This window comes from Gavialis gangeticus, unplaced genomic scaffold, assembly GCF_001723915.1.
Source record: "Gavialis gangeticus isolate Ggan-Ray unplaced genomic scaffold, GavGan_comp1, whole genome shotgun sequence".
Classification (NCBI taxonomy): Eukaryota; Metazoa; Chordata; order Crocodylia; family Gavialidae; genus Gavialis; species Gavialis gangeticus.
The window spans coordinates 3,736,677-3,751,747 of NW_017728991.1; positions in this window are offsets into that span (position 1 = coordinate 3,736,677).

The following is a 15,071-nucleotide window of genomic DNA, read 5'->3' on the forward strand; positions in this document are numbered from 1 at the left end:
CCCCAGCAAATAAAGTCACAGTTACAAAGATACAACCCCTACAGTGCATATAGCAGCTTTTTACTTTTTTTTCCCCTTGAATTGAAGAAGCAGGGCCATTTAAATATAAATATTTTATTTAAAAAATGTGGTTTACATTAAGAGGCATATGGTATGTGGGAGGGTGGATGTGTATAACAATGAAACATTACGTTTTCTAACTTGACTGGGACTTTTTTAAACAACAGTGGGACATGATACAGATTACTACGATATGTTGTCGTCTCTTTCTAGCATCCAGCAGTGGCTGAAAAAGAATCCAATCCTACAGTGCCTGAAATTTAGAATCAAAATCCTGACTTATACGTGCTTCCATGTTACTAATATTAAATAACGCTATTAATATTTTCACAGGTAATAGCAGGGATCCTTTTGCACCTGGATTAGATTCTCACATTAATTATTCTGGTTCTACATACAACAAACGAGAGACCTGTCCCCTGGCTCCCTGTTCTTCTGGTGAAGTGAGCTCCAGCTCACAAAAGCACATGACTTTCTAATTTCGTTAGTCTCAAGGTGCATCTGTACCCTGCCTTCTCCCTAGTCTTCCTTCAGTCAATGAATGACAGAGTACATCCAGCACATGATGAACATAATTTCTTCCAGAATTTATTCCACATTATCTTTTTCAGGCCATTCCTGGAAGTCAAGGAAATGAATAAGTGTACACAACATGGGGATAGTTTAAAATGTCTTTTATATGGGCTGTGAGACTAGTGCTGTAGAATAGGGGGGCGAAAGTGGCAAGCGGGGTGACCGCCCCGGGCACCGAAGCGAAGAGGCACCAATGGGTGCTGCCCAGCCAGTGTGGGGCGTGGGGCAGAGCCATGATTGGCTCATTTTGGGGATGCAGGGACAGGGGAAGGGTGGCTCCCACTGCTGTGTGCACTCCCAGGCAAGCATGGGGAGGCATGTGCCCCCTGGATCTGTGCACGGGGCAAGGTGAGGGCAAGCTGCTACTGTGGGCTTTGCCCCGGGCATCAAACTTTGTTTCTATGGCACTGTGTGAGATGATAGCAGGGCGTTCCAGATTCTACCACCACTGGAGCAGATTTGGGCCCGATATAATGGACCACCATTAAGAAGGTGTTTTTACCTGGGTCAAAAGAGCCAAGCTATTGAACTACAAACAGCAGCTTAAAATAAGTGACTGTAACTTTCTCCATCTCCTCCATTATTTCTTCCTTATTTCTGCTATTAAACACAGACATTTATAGTCCAACAAGCTGTTACTCCTTCAAGCAACATCGCCTCCTCCTCCCCTACTTGACTCCACTGCAGGGACAACTTATAATATTGAATTTATGACACTGAAATAATTTCCACAGGAGCCCACAGTGGTGCCATAAACACAAGTTCCAGCTGAGGGAGAAAATGATAAGTCTATAAGTGAGCACTTCTTCAGATATGCTGGTTCTACCAGGGGACGACAATAGATTGATGGCTAATGGGTGTTGTTAGCATCTGCAAATTTATTCTCTCTTGCTAGAACTTGACAAATAACAGCACAAATAGATGTCACAATGCTTAGAGCTTGGCAAACGTATTTTAACAATCCCCAGCTGAATTTCCACTCATAAATTCTCAATAAGCAGATGGCAATTTTCTGATCCACCAAACAATTTCTGCAGAGTCCTTGGCGTTTAGCTTGTTTGTGAGCAGTTTTAGCTGAGAATCTAATATTCAAGCTGAGCTGTTTTGATTGGACACAGAGATCTTGTGGTATATGCTTCTGATCTCTGATTAGATGAGCACAGCTATCTAGGTTCCAGCATGAATAAATGTTGAATATGCATTCAAAATTTCGGTTAATATTAATTTAACTCAACATTTTTTGCTTAAAATGAACTGCTTCGTTTAACATTCCTGTGAACGGACTCATCTGCTAGAAGATTCATGAGTGAAAGCACCGACCCTGGGAAACCATACAGAGTCGATACACATTCATTTACAAATACAAATACTCACAAGACTTTCCACAGAGTTTTCCCATTCCTTCTGTACGTGAATGTCCCCGAGTGATTAATATCCTTGCCTTCCCTCCATGGTGTTGTATTTTTAAGCCTTCAAGAATCCGAAAATGCAGTCTAACGGGCCATGGTTTCCCCTCTTATCGGTCCTTAAGGGAAAGACCCACTGTTAAACATAGTAGCAATTATGAAAACATATGACCGTGCTTTAAGAATAGTGCTATGTGGGTTTCACTGACCTAGGTCTTAGATTGCGATAGGACCAGGGCTGGACACAGGCATGGGCAAACCAAATGGCCATTCGGGGCTCGGACAGAAACAGGGCCCAAAAATGGTCATTTTTAAATTATTATTATTATTATATCTGGCAAAGAGGAGCCCGATACTAAAAGTTTGTCTAGAGCTGCCAGGAGTCTAGGTACAGTGCTGAACATGGGAGTGTTCTTCAGATATACCATAGCTTGAAGGACAGCATTGTTTCTCCCAGACCCTCTCTGTCATCTGCCCCCCATGATCCATCCAGCTATTGTGACTAGATAAATCCACTTAATTTACTGAGGACCCATGGCATACATAAGGCTGTAAAATCTCCCTTCCTTATGTTCCCCACTGGTCTGGCCTGATAACAATCTGGAAACATATTGTTTCTGTTTTGTTTGAGTCTTTTAATAGCCATGCAAACCTGCTCAGGATTTGAGTCCTGGAAAAAGTTGAATATTCAAGGGAGGAGTAATGGGGAAAGAAAAGCAGACATAGAAACATAATTGTCTCTAAATTGTTTTGTATGTTATGCAAAGTTTTCCATGAGGCCTCAGCTGTTCTTTAAGAAAATACCTCTGCACTGCCAAGGAGTCAGACATAATACGTTTATTCTTGTATGAAACATAAAGGACTGATCTTCCCCTGGAACAAACTGGTGTAGTAATATTGCAGTCAATGGGACTCTACTGATTTACACCCACAGAGGATTTGGCCTGGAAACCCCAGGCTTTATAGGATGGAAATCTATTATGAACACTTGGCTTTCAATAGGCAAGGGTGACTGGCGCCTACCTCCAAGAGGAACCCCAGGGAAGACCTACTTTATGTTTCATACTGCCTGTTGAACTGCTGAAAGATGAGGAGAGACATTGGACAAGCATGCCACTTGTAAAGACTCGGGGTGCTGACAGCTTGTATAAGCAGGAGCAGAGAGAAAGACATTTGACTTAATTCTATCTTTTGAACAATATAGTAGTCCTCAGAGTAAAAAACAGATGGACTTAATTGGGATATCCAACCAAAGAGGAGTAGAGGTTTTGAAATTAGAGGCAATTCTGTGACCTGGTTTATTTTTGAAGAGATGTGCACTGAACTCCTGAGTTAGAACGGAGCTGAATAGAACAGCTGTATAATATTGCACAAGGCCATTAGCTAGATTTATGAGAGAAATATTTTGGCAGAGAAATTTTCAACAGAGATGCAATGCTTTCCTCTAAAGTCTACAAAATAGAGGACATACATCAAATACCATTTTTTTTGTATGTGGATTTCCTACTATATGTAGATTTTAGTGAGACAGTAGCTGAGTTAGAGCTTGATCAAAATAAAAGGAAGTGTTTAGACTTTATCCTCATATGGTTTGATTTTTTCTGATGAGATTTCTCTATCCATTTAAAAAACCAGATTGCTTAAGGGAATTAATGAAGTTTACACATGGGCCAGGTACAAACATTACACTTTTACCAGTATAAGTGATTGGAAACTGGTCTATACCCATAACAGAACAGAAGCTGGGAACACTTATATTGGTTTAAAAAGGGCAGACTGCCAAGGGCAGACTGCCAAGGGCAGACTGGTCTAAGATTTGCTCCTGCCACCACCAAAGTGCAAACTTGTGTTCTGTTTGCTACCGATTTAAACTGTGCTGCTTACAGAAAACCGCATAACTTAGATCAGTTCTGCCTCGGGCTTTTTCAATGTCCAGCCATGATGTTCAAGACAAAAATAATGCTTGAAAAATGAATATTGTTTCATTTCAAATAGAGACCAAGTGACCCCCTTCAGGTTCACACCTTCTAGATGTGTCTACACATGCATTTACACCTGCTTAAATTTACTATGCAGTAAGTGGGAGTACACCAGCATTTATACATGCAGGCATTAAAGTGCATTAACACAGTGTGTGGATGGACTTGGGACTAAAGTTAGCCCTAAGTCCATCCACACACACAGTGTTTCTGCGCGGTAAGATGTCTACAAGTGCGTTACTACACCGTAACTAATCAGGCGTAAATTTGATACCTGCATAATGAAGGTATCAAATTTATGCTCAAGTTGGCATAAGTCACCATAGTTACTGTGCAATACAGGCATGCATGTATAGATGTATGCCCGTACTGCACAGTAATTGCGGTTACTGCGCAGTAAATGTGCATGTGTAGACGCGCCGTCTTTGTCAGATAATTTACACAGCTCAGGTGTCCAGAGATGTTAGTCTCTGCAAAGACTGGTCCTGTGTGAAGGTGCTGGAGCATTCAGGCAAACAAAAATATTCCCAGCTTATAACTCTAGAATTTTTTGTTCTCAGACACACCAGCCCCTCAATCAAGTGACCAGAGTTCATCAGATTGAACGTATCTTTGCTAAGAGACTTTTTGCATGAATGTCTACAATCTTTTTCTGTCACACAAGCCTGTGAGAAATGCACAACTACACTGTAATATGCTGATAGACCCGAGTAAGCGAAACAGCAGGAATGTAAACTCGGGTTCCAGATTCAGTGGGTTTTGTCTGTTTGTTAATTAAATGGTACTCTTTCCATCCATGCTGAACCCAGGACAAATCATTTCTCACCTCTTTATTTGTTCTGCAGTTCTAGCATCTCCCCCAGCTACAGGAGGAAAATCAGTGACTGTCATTAATCATCAGTCAAGCTTTCTAAATCAGTAGAAAAGAAAATCCACTTTTTGGAAGTCAGATCAAGTTGTATCACTAAAGTCAGGAGTGCCTTGAGAATGCTGTTTCCTGGCTTCCTTCCATTTCCAAGCTCAGTTAGTTTGAAAATATTAGGTTCAATTTTACCCTTGGAAATAAAAGGGTCTCCTGGACCTTGGCTATTCTGTTCCCTGAGTCAGAAGGAACTGTGAGCATGTATTTTGAGGGCAGAATTGAGCCACTGGAATGTAACTACACTGAATATGGTTTAGTTTATACTGTCAGATCCTGGTACAAAGAAAATGATTTCTTGCTGTTGATTCAAGACATGAGACACCAGCATGTGTTTCCATGCACTTCATGCGTTACATTTTGTTACCTATGCACCCACCGGCTCCATGTATCTCAATAGATATTATTGCCAACTGCACTCAACCCAGAGCTGTTATTGCGAGTGGCATTCCATTAAATGCATTTGACCTCAATGTCAAGTGAGATTAAAACAAAAGCACCATTATAAATTTCAATGCTGTAAAAAAGAAAAAAAAAGACACCAAATCTATTTAAACAAACTCCCACAGAATGCTCATAAACTAAACAGCTGTGTGGAAACTATGCACATCTTTAAGGTAAGTTCCAGTCCTAATTCAAGGGTGGGAGGTGAAGGGAAGAGATCTTGCCAGCTTCTCTTCTACAGGAATTTTATTGGCCACCAGACTTCCTATTAATTAGCAGAAACATCCATGATCTTGTAGATTGCCCCTGATTTCAGAGGTATTGCACGCTCACCCCTCACTTGCAGGGTCTCCCAGTGCTAAAAAGCTGACCTCAGGCTTTGGGGATTCAATAAATCTGTTACCACATTCCTCTGATAAATATTTTCTCAGGCTGTTTAGTCGAACTGAACAGCAAAGGGAACTGCGGGTAGCCAGAGTAGCCAAATAAACATTCACATTAGTGAGTTGATTTTCCAGCAGCGTTGGTGCTACTGGAGCCGGCCACCATGGGATGCAGCCTGCTTCTAGCCACGCGTGTGCTTAGTTATGCCATTAAAGGTACATCGACATTGCCGAGATCAAAGGGGACCTAGGCAAATTCATTGGAAGCTTCTCTGCGAAACAGGGGAATTGCCAGACTGGCTCAAGCTGGGGGGTCAACTAACCCAGTATCCTGCTTCCAACTGTGGCCAGCAGCAGTTGTCCCAGAGGAAGGGTCTAGAGACCTTACAGTATCGAAAAACCAGACATCAGGACAGTATCCTTATAACCCTGATTCATTTGAGTTGGTCTAATAAAAGATATCAGATTTACCCAAAGAACCTGGTCTGCCTAGGTCCTTAGGCCAACATGGCTACCACCTGCACCCCTGATTCATTATAAAGTAAACTCAGACGTTGACAGGAGTTTATCCGTTCCAAATTTTGTATTGTTTTTCATAGATAGTCTTTAAAACTAGTGCTTTTTGGTTTTCCATATAAATTCCCAATACTTTCTGGACTTCTTCTATAATCCTGGCTTCAGAGGTCCCTTGTGGTGAGGAGTAAATGTGCCTCCCATGAAAAAGTCTGTATCCATTGTAAATGTGTTGTCTGAATGCCCACTGGTTATCATACAACAAAAAAGAGAAATAAGGTTGGATGTGCTCTTGAAGAATCAGAATTTCAATTCAACCCTTTCCCCCCCCTGAAAATTACCATCTGCCTCAAATTGCATTTCATAAGTTGACCCACATTCACTTAAAATGGATATCCCAAAAATCCCAGCTGAAATTACACTTGAAAATAGGGCCATATTTAAGCCAACAAGCAGGCTATTTTCTGCAAAGTGCAAGTAATAATGATCGCATATCTGATAAATTCACCTGAAGCCAAATAATTAAAAAAGGTCAATAAAGTGTCCACAGCTTCCTATATTCCCATTTGAAAATGTAGCTGCAGAAACCATTTTTATCTCTTGTGCTACATTTGCCAAAATACTATCTGGGAAATGGATGGTGTTATTCTTCACTGACTTTAAAGACACCGCTTCTCTCACAAACTGGGTTTGGATCCAGATGGTGACCCTCTTTTGCTTCAGGGAGATTTGCTCCTGGTATTTTGGTTTGGATCAAAATGTTCAGCTACTATTTTGTGTAATGTTGTATAATGTTTTCAGGTTTGATCCTGAAAATACACACTGAAAAGCCTGTTATGTTTTGTGAAAACATCTTTCTAACCTTGAATGTGTGATGGCATGTCAGTGGAATCAGGAATAGGCTATTATCAGAGAGATAAAACTAATTTTTAAATGTTTCCTGATGCTTATACTGTATTTCATCTTCCGCCATCCAAAAGTATCCATTAGAATGATATAAGAATGGAGGAAGAAAGGGAAAAGAAATGGGGGGGGAGATTTAATAATCATAAATGGTAAACAACCAAAACACCAAAATTCAGCTCCCAAAAATAAATGAAACAACACTTAGGTTGTAGTAAAATGAATACTGTTTTTTTTTGTTGCGTTTTGTTTGAAACATTCCAGTGAAAGATTAAAGATTGTTGCCAAAAATGTTGAGAACAACTCGTTCACATATTTTTTATGGGATCTATTTTGTATTTACAGCCAGATATATCTACAATCTTTTAATTAAATAGCACTGAAAAACCATGTGTCTAAAATGCTGCTATATGGTCTTTGGTTAGTAACCACAGCTATGCTCTATAATTAGTTATTGCTATAACTATAGTAGTTAGCCTGATTCAATCAATCAACCTGCTTTTTATCTTTCTTAGCAGTGTCCCCACCCCCTGTCTCTTTTCCTTCTATATACATTGTTTTATTCCTGCCAGTCCATTTATAACATCTATGTGATGTGTTTCCCAGGGAAAAGTAGCAGCGTAGGAGACTGGTAAAGGAGGCGTGGGGGGGCACATGCCCCACCAGACAGGGCCATCCCCACCACCACTGGCAGCTTCTACAGGTGCTCACCAGCCCCATTTCCACCAACGCTGGCAGCGGTTTCTGCAGGTGCCGCCCAGACATAGGAGGCACCAGTTGCCCATGAGTAGCAGTGGCACACCTCCTGCAACCCATCTGCTGCACCACATACTGCATGTCTGCGTTTGTCTGGATGTGCCCTGGGATGCTACCCTGTCCTACTTCCTGCCAATTAGTTATGGCTTAATTGTTAGACCTAGTAGCATGGATCCTGAGTTTTGCTTCTGGTATTGCAACTGAGCTGCCATTCTGCCGGGAGTTATGAATAAGTATAACAAGAGCCAATATAGTCCATCTCTCATTGTAGTGGAGTGAGGTTTTATTACTATTCCCTGTGAAGAGTCTTGAGACTCAGCTGAGAGGCACCAACACTGCAAAGAATCATCACAATATATATATTACAAAGGGAAAGGTTTCAAATTGTCATGGATATTGGCTTCTTCTAGTTCTGCTTTCCTTGAAAACCCTGCTTAAGAGAAGGCTGGCAAAGAAAGAAGCTGATAAATTGGACATAGATATATAGTGAGCAAAGGAGCCAAAGACCAATACCTCCAAGACATATGTCTTTATTTGCTCAAATATAAATCAAACAGACCAGGAACTTGTGCAAGTAAATCGGATTCCATTTGTATGTTTTTCCTGACACACAAATCTGGCTGTGAGCAGAACGGCATGAATAATAGAGGAACCGAACTCCCACAGCGACTAATCCTTCACTGATGCTGAACTGATAACTTAGCCTGCAAAGACGGAGTTTGGCACTGCTTTGGTGAGTCCTAGGAGCACAAGAAGTAACTTCCATGTGTGTGCAAATTTATCTGGTTTTTGAAAACGGGGTCAAAGCTTACTTGTATATCTGATACTGTAATAATGGCCATAGAGCAGGAAACTTAGAAAGGAAACTGGCTACTTGTAGTTTGAGAAGTCAAACCCACCACAGATGGGCATGCAGTCCCTGAAAGGAATGCCAGACCATCACCCTGGATGCATAAGCCTCATGCACTGTTTAACAAAATTTCCACTAGCGTGAGAACAAGTCTTGGCAGATTGCAAAAGGGAAAAACTCTTTCTGGTTTGGGTATAATAGGAGGACATCAACTGTTGCTCTACATCCATTGTCAGTGCGTTGTCACTGAACAGTCTTGTTAGCCAAGAGCTCTTTGAGGACCTAAGACAAATTAATCTGGCATTGCAGTCTGCATCTTCACCAGGTGTGCAGGTGAATAGCTATTGTCATGTCAATAGCTATCATCCAACTTACAACATGTCTGGCTGACACTAGCTGTACTATCACCCAGCATATCTATTTTCAGGTGTAACAATGATGGGTTTTCACAAACAGGGTCATAAGGCTGTTCCGACAGAAGAAAAAAAAAATCCCTCTTACTTAGCTATGTTTTGCTGTCCAGGCTGCTGAGACTGCAAATTTGACCATCTCATAATTTGAGGAGACCTTAGGTGAATCCAGTCACTCCCAGGCTTGTTATCTTTTCAATTTGGCAAACAGAGATTATTTTCATAGAGATTCCTCCTGCTTGCAATAAGATGGAGAAAGATGGAACATGAGAGAGGGTTTTACCCTTTTGGCTGACACAGTCAGCTTTGAATGAAAAAAAAAGGATCATACAAAATATTATTAATGATCAAATCCACAGTTTTTACTAGCCAGAACATTACTCAAGGTCACATCCTCTGAAATCCTCCTTTGACTGATGGAGTGGTTTCTTCCAGTTTAAATGCAGTCACAATATTATCCCTAATGTAAACTGGCAACATAGATGTTTTTGCAGTTGGTGTTGGTAAAGCATTCCCAGGAGCAGAAGATTACTTTCCACCATGGAAAAACAAATTCTGCCCTCCCTGCCATCACCCCCAATTCCATTCACCTTTTCCAAACAGAACATTCGGTAGGAAATCCTGATGGTGTTACAGCTACTCGCACTGAAAATCTGGCTACTTTAATTGGCCCTGCTCACTTGATATATGACATTTTCTAAGTTAAAGTTTTCCAATTTTGAGTGTTCATTAACTACGTCTCCAATGAGGCCTTCCTGGTGCTGTATTAAGTCCTTTAAACCTATCTTGCAGTAACGGAAAATGAGTAAGCAGGTCCATTAAGAATAACAAAACAAGAATGTCCTCCAGGGTGTATTAAAGATTACGTTAATGTAGTAGGACAAGTTGTCAGTCCTGTGGCACTAAACTGCCTTGCAGCTTTGAATGTTTGGATCTGATAATCGACTTACAAGTAGTTCTTTTGGGAACCAGGCTGGTGGAGTTATCAGTGGACAGTCATGTATGTTAAGTGAGAGGATGCCGAGTGTATTATATATAAGTGGCCCAGGCTATACTCAAGTGGCTATATGGAGTGATGAGCCTTTGCTACATTGCAGAGATGGAGAAGGGGTTCTCAGGCCTTATAAAAAAGGCTGACCTAGAGGAGGGGACCCAAAGGGTGTTGTATGGAGAGTGAAGAGTGAGATGAAGAGAATTGTATTTAAATAGGGGTTTCTATTTCATCACCATTAAAGCCAATGGCAAAGATCTCATTGACTTGAAGGGCCCAGATTCAAGGGTGGTATTTTTTAAAGTAATTGTAGCTCATAAAGGAATTTAGAGAAGTATGGTGTTATGCAAATTGATAAAGCTTGCCTTTCTATATGGCAGTTACGTGTTGTTGCACTGTATATATGATCTTATATAGTGTTCCATGAATGCAGGACAAAGGGGAAAAATAGAGGAGTATTTCTACTCAATCAATGGCTGATGGATCTTGAAGTATGATAGAAATGTAAGGTAATATAATAATATAATGTGGCTTTGACTTCTGGCAGCCACAACCGATCCCTGAGAAATGCTGTTGGAAGTGAATTCATTTCAGTGGCCTGATTCTGTTTCCATTCAAATAGATTGGCCGTATCATGCTACCTTTTTCTTTTCTTCCTTTTTTTCTTTTTTTAAAGGACTTGTATTTCAATTTAGTGATTAATTCTGATATAAACAGTTGACTGAAATTAGTTTTTTGATTTTTTAATGGAAACCACTCACTTCCCTTGGGGTCAGGATCTGGTCTATGGATGTAAATGTGATTTTTATTTAAATTTATCAAGTTATTTATAAATCTGTTTTGCTCTATTTGTACCTTTTAGGGTAGATGTGATATCTTATTGGCATTGGGAGACTCTGCTGTTGTTCTGAGTTCCCCAAAGTGGAAAAGAAGCTAAAAGTATAACAAGAAGTCTTTATGTAGTAAAGTTTGTCTTTGGTGGATTTTCAGTGTGTGTTCATTCTGGTATGGTACCTGCACCTCCAGAAATGTAATATATCTCATCCAGTGCACAAAATGCCCTAATGAAATATATCTAGGAGAAACCAAACAACAATGAACGTATACCAAAAATCCATCAAAGACAAAAATATCCAATTACCTATGGGTGCCCACTTCTCACTAAACAATCACTCCCTCTCCGATCTCTCAGTTCTGGTCCTCAAAGGGAACTTACAAAACACCTTTCATAGACAAGCCTATGAACTTCACTTCATAAATCTACTGGATACAAAAAAAAACCATGGACTTAATATAGACACTGAATTTATGACACATTACAACCTGCCTGACATCTGATTCACCAGGTACCTGCCTGAAGCTTACCATTTGCTTTCCTTCACACATTTCCCCCCTTTCTCTCTCCCCCCTCCTACCTCTACCCATTATCTTCCAAATTTCCACTCATTTACATTTTCACAAACTTCTTGTTATACCTTTAGCTTCTTTTCTACCTTGGAGAACTCAGAACAACAGCAGAGTCTCCCAATGCCTGAAGAAGGGTGTTTGTGCCTGAAAGCTTGCCAAGAACTTTTTTCAAACTATTTAGTTGGTCTAATAAAAGATATCACATCTACCCAAAGAACCTTGCCTGCCTGTGTCCTTAGACCAACACGGCTACAACTAACAACCCTACCAGTTAGGGTTGAATTCTGAGAAGGCACACAGTACTGATCCAAAGTCCCTGAGTTTATAGGAGCATAGCAAGCCTACCACTAGGCTTGTCCTTCTCTGTACTCAGTTTTACTTAGATAAAGAATACAGTTATAATGATGGAGGAATAATAGTACTTGCCATCTGAACCTAAGAAATCATGTACGATGTAAGTGTAAATATTTCAAATGTCTTCAGTAGCTCCTGTTAGAAATGCTTCTACAGATATAGAAGTGTTTTTTTAAAAATCATATTCATGGGGAATTATATATATTTCCAGATATCTATCTATCCATTTGTCCATCTTAGTATGTATCTAGCCATCCACCTAGCCATCAAGTGTTTGTTTTGCTCATATCTTGAAGAATCCATCTAGCACCATATACTAAACTGTTTAAAGTTAGCCAATAGTTGTGAAGGACTCTTTATATTTCACTGTCTAGTTATCTATGTTAACTCAGATAAATTAGGTCAGTCAGGGAATACAGTCCATGTGCTAAAACCATCAGTGAATGATGTCATAGTCTAACCGAGCCCTCTTGTAAGACTTTAAAAGGTAATTGAAAGGTTATTTTTTTAAAGTTAACTTTACTTTTTCTAATGGGAAGTAAATGAGATTCAGGACAGAAGCAGGCAAACTCAGGATGAAGTCATAGGGTGAAGAGAGGGAAGATGGAGTTGAAGATTAATTTGATTAGGATTTCTTAAGATAATATTTGATTTTATGAGGGGTTTAAAAGCAACAAGATCCTTTTGCTTCAGTCTGAATGCCTCCCTCACCATTTTTTTCAGCCTTTATTGAAAGGGACAAATTCATTTTGGAGTCTGGTGGCCAGAAAAAGGAGACAAAATTAATTCCAGTTAGAATAAGAGTCTGCAAAGTGTTAGGAGACAAAGAAGTGGATTTGATCAATTATAGAGTGGAACGTCATCTGATTCTTAAGAATCCCAATTATAAGTTTCCAACAAACACCTGATTTTTTTTTAAAATGTATTCTGTTACATTTTAAGTAAATTGTTAAATTATTATTTTGATTAGCCAATGAAAAGAAAATGATACATGTGTACATTCCTGAGGATACGTCATTGGGATGCAAAACAATGCTCTACAAAAGCCAGTTAAAAAGGGAAGAGAAAAGAAATTGATCATAGCTAGTCGCCATCCATCAAGAGTTGTGTTATATTGATTATAATAGGAATAAAAATGGACTCTACATGTGAGTTATAAACTATATTGAAAATGACAAGATTTTGTCAGAAACAAACCTTCCCATTTTAAAACTGGAGGGTCATTAAAATAGAAATCAAATTCCTATGCCTTTAGAACTAAAGGAATGGAAGAATAGTGAAGATATCTAAAAGTATGTTAAACTACTACCAGAGAGATAAACAGAAAGAGAGAGGGGGGGAAATATGTAGAGAGAGAATAGGTATAGATGAGCTTACAGTTCTATGACTATACCCCATTTGCTTTGTCACCTAATGATTTACATACATTCATTACCATGACTGTCCATTACATATTCATATTATTTTGTGTGGGGCTGAGCAAAATGATAGCCATAAAGTTCCACTACATGAAATATTCTCCAGGTTTCAAATATTATTTCCAGTCAGATTCATTCAAGTGGGTCAATTCTAAGCATTTATAAAATGAAAATTCATATATTTCAGTTAAAAGTCTTACAAAAAAATCGGATTCCCATTGTTTCCAGGCAAAAGCGTGTGCACATATTACTGTGATGAAGCTTTTGCGTCCTTTTTTAAAGATAACATATTCGTATTTTGCAACTTCCTGTAGGAATTGTTCCTAAACTTTAAACGCACGAGAGAAAACTTAATGCACTCATTTTTAAAAAAAATTAAAGCAATATTAAAATACTTCCAAAAACATGCATACCTTTTTTTTTTTTTAAAGTAAGCAGCCAACCAGCCAGCCTAACAAAAACCTTACCCAAAATCCCAACCTTGAGAAAATAATATAGATTTTTGGAGGGTTAGGAGAAAGAGCATGATTTTTCTGTTTGCTCATCACAGTGAAAAATTAATTATTCAAACAGCATTCCCAGTACCTGTCAAAATCTTAACTTCATTTAATAAGAACAAGAATTTCCCCACAATCTTTAATCTCATTTCAACTTCAAAAAGTTACACTAACTACTAGTGACCCCAAGGAAACCTTTATTTTTTTGTATTCAGTACTCTATACTTTGACTTATTGCTTTTGTCTTGATAGAAGTTGTAAATACAAGATGATGTATTACTTAGAGGATTACTGAAGTTGGGAACTGGGAGATGGTCCCTCAGTTACAGTAGTTAGTTAGTTAGTTAATTAGTTAGTTGTCTACAAAAGGCCTGCTGCTTCAGTTAATTTTAAATTAACTGTTTAATTTTTCTCATGCATGCCTGCGTTTTATCAAACCTGATAATCACTGCAATCTCTATGTAGTTTAATTCAAGGTTAGGTTCAGGCAATAGTAATACGCTACTTTTCTATCTGTATTTAGTGCAGTTTGACTCCTCTTTAATGCTAGTTAATTTTAAGTAAATGAATAATAAACATATGTTTAATTTTAATTAAGTAGGTATAAGTCCATTTAGCTTTAAAGATGCATAAAGTCAGTAACATAGGAGCACAGAGCTGGAAGAAAAGAGTCATTTGAATCCCATCTTTCTGCTATCACAGGCAATTGAACCCCATAATCCCATTCCCAAATTTATCAAACTCCCGACTAAAACTGACTTTCTGCTTGTCTCTGTTTTTCTTATGGGAAGAGGGCTGATTTAAAAAAACAAAACAATCCTTCTTCTAATTTCCAGCCTTAATATTTATTCATAGCCAGTTTATACCTATTTGTACTTGTGCTACAATTGCCCTTTAACTTAAATTCTGTTTTCTTAGCTCTTTATTTGTGTTCATATGTATACATTTTCATGTGCACAGTGTTAGGCACTTACATACTTTCTTCACTGGGGCTATGTCAACATTCACATTGAGTGGCATTGAACCACGATTTGTATTTTTACGGAAAGTTATTTTGTATTCACTGGTTTGTGCATTATAACATTCTCTAGTTCTTTTATTCAGCAGCCTAGTACATGCTGATGTTAAATTTACTTTGTAGAGATAATGATAATATATTTTAAGATGGCCTTATGACTATCATCTGCAGCTGCAAAGTTAAGAATGCC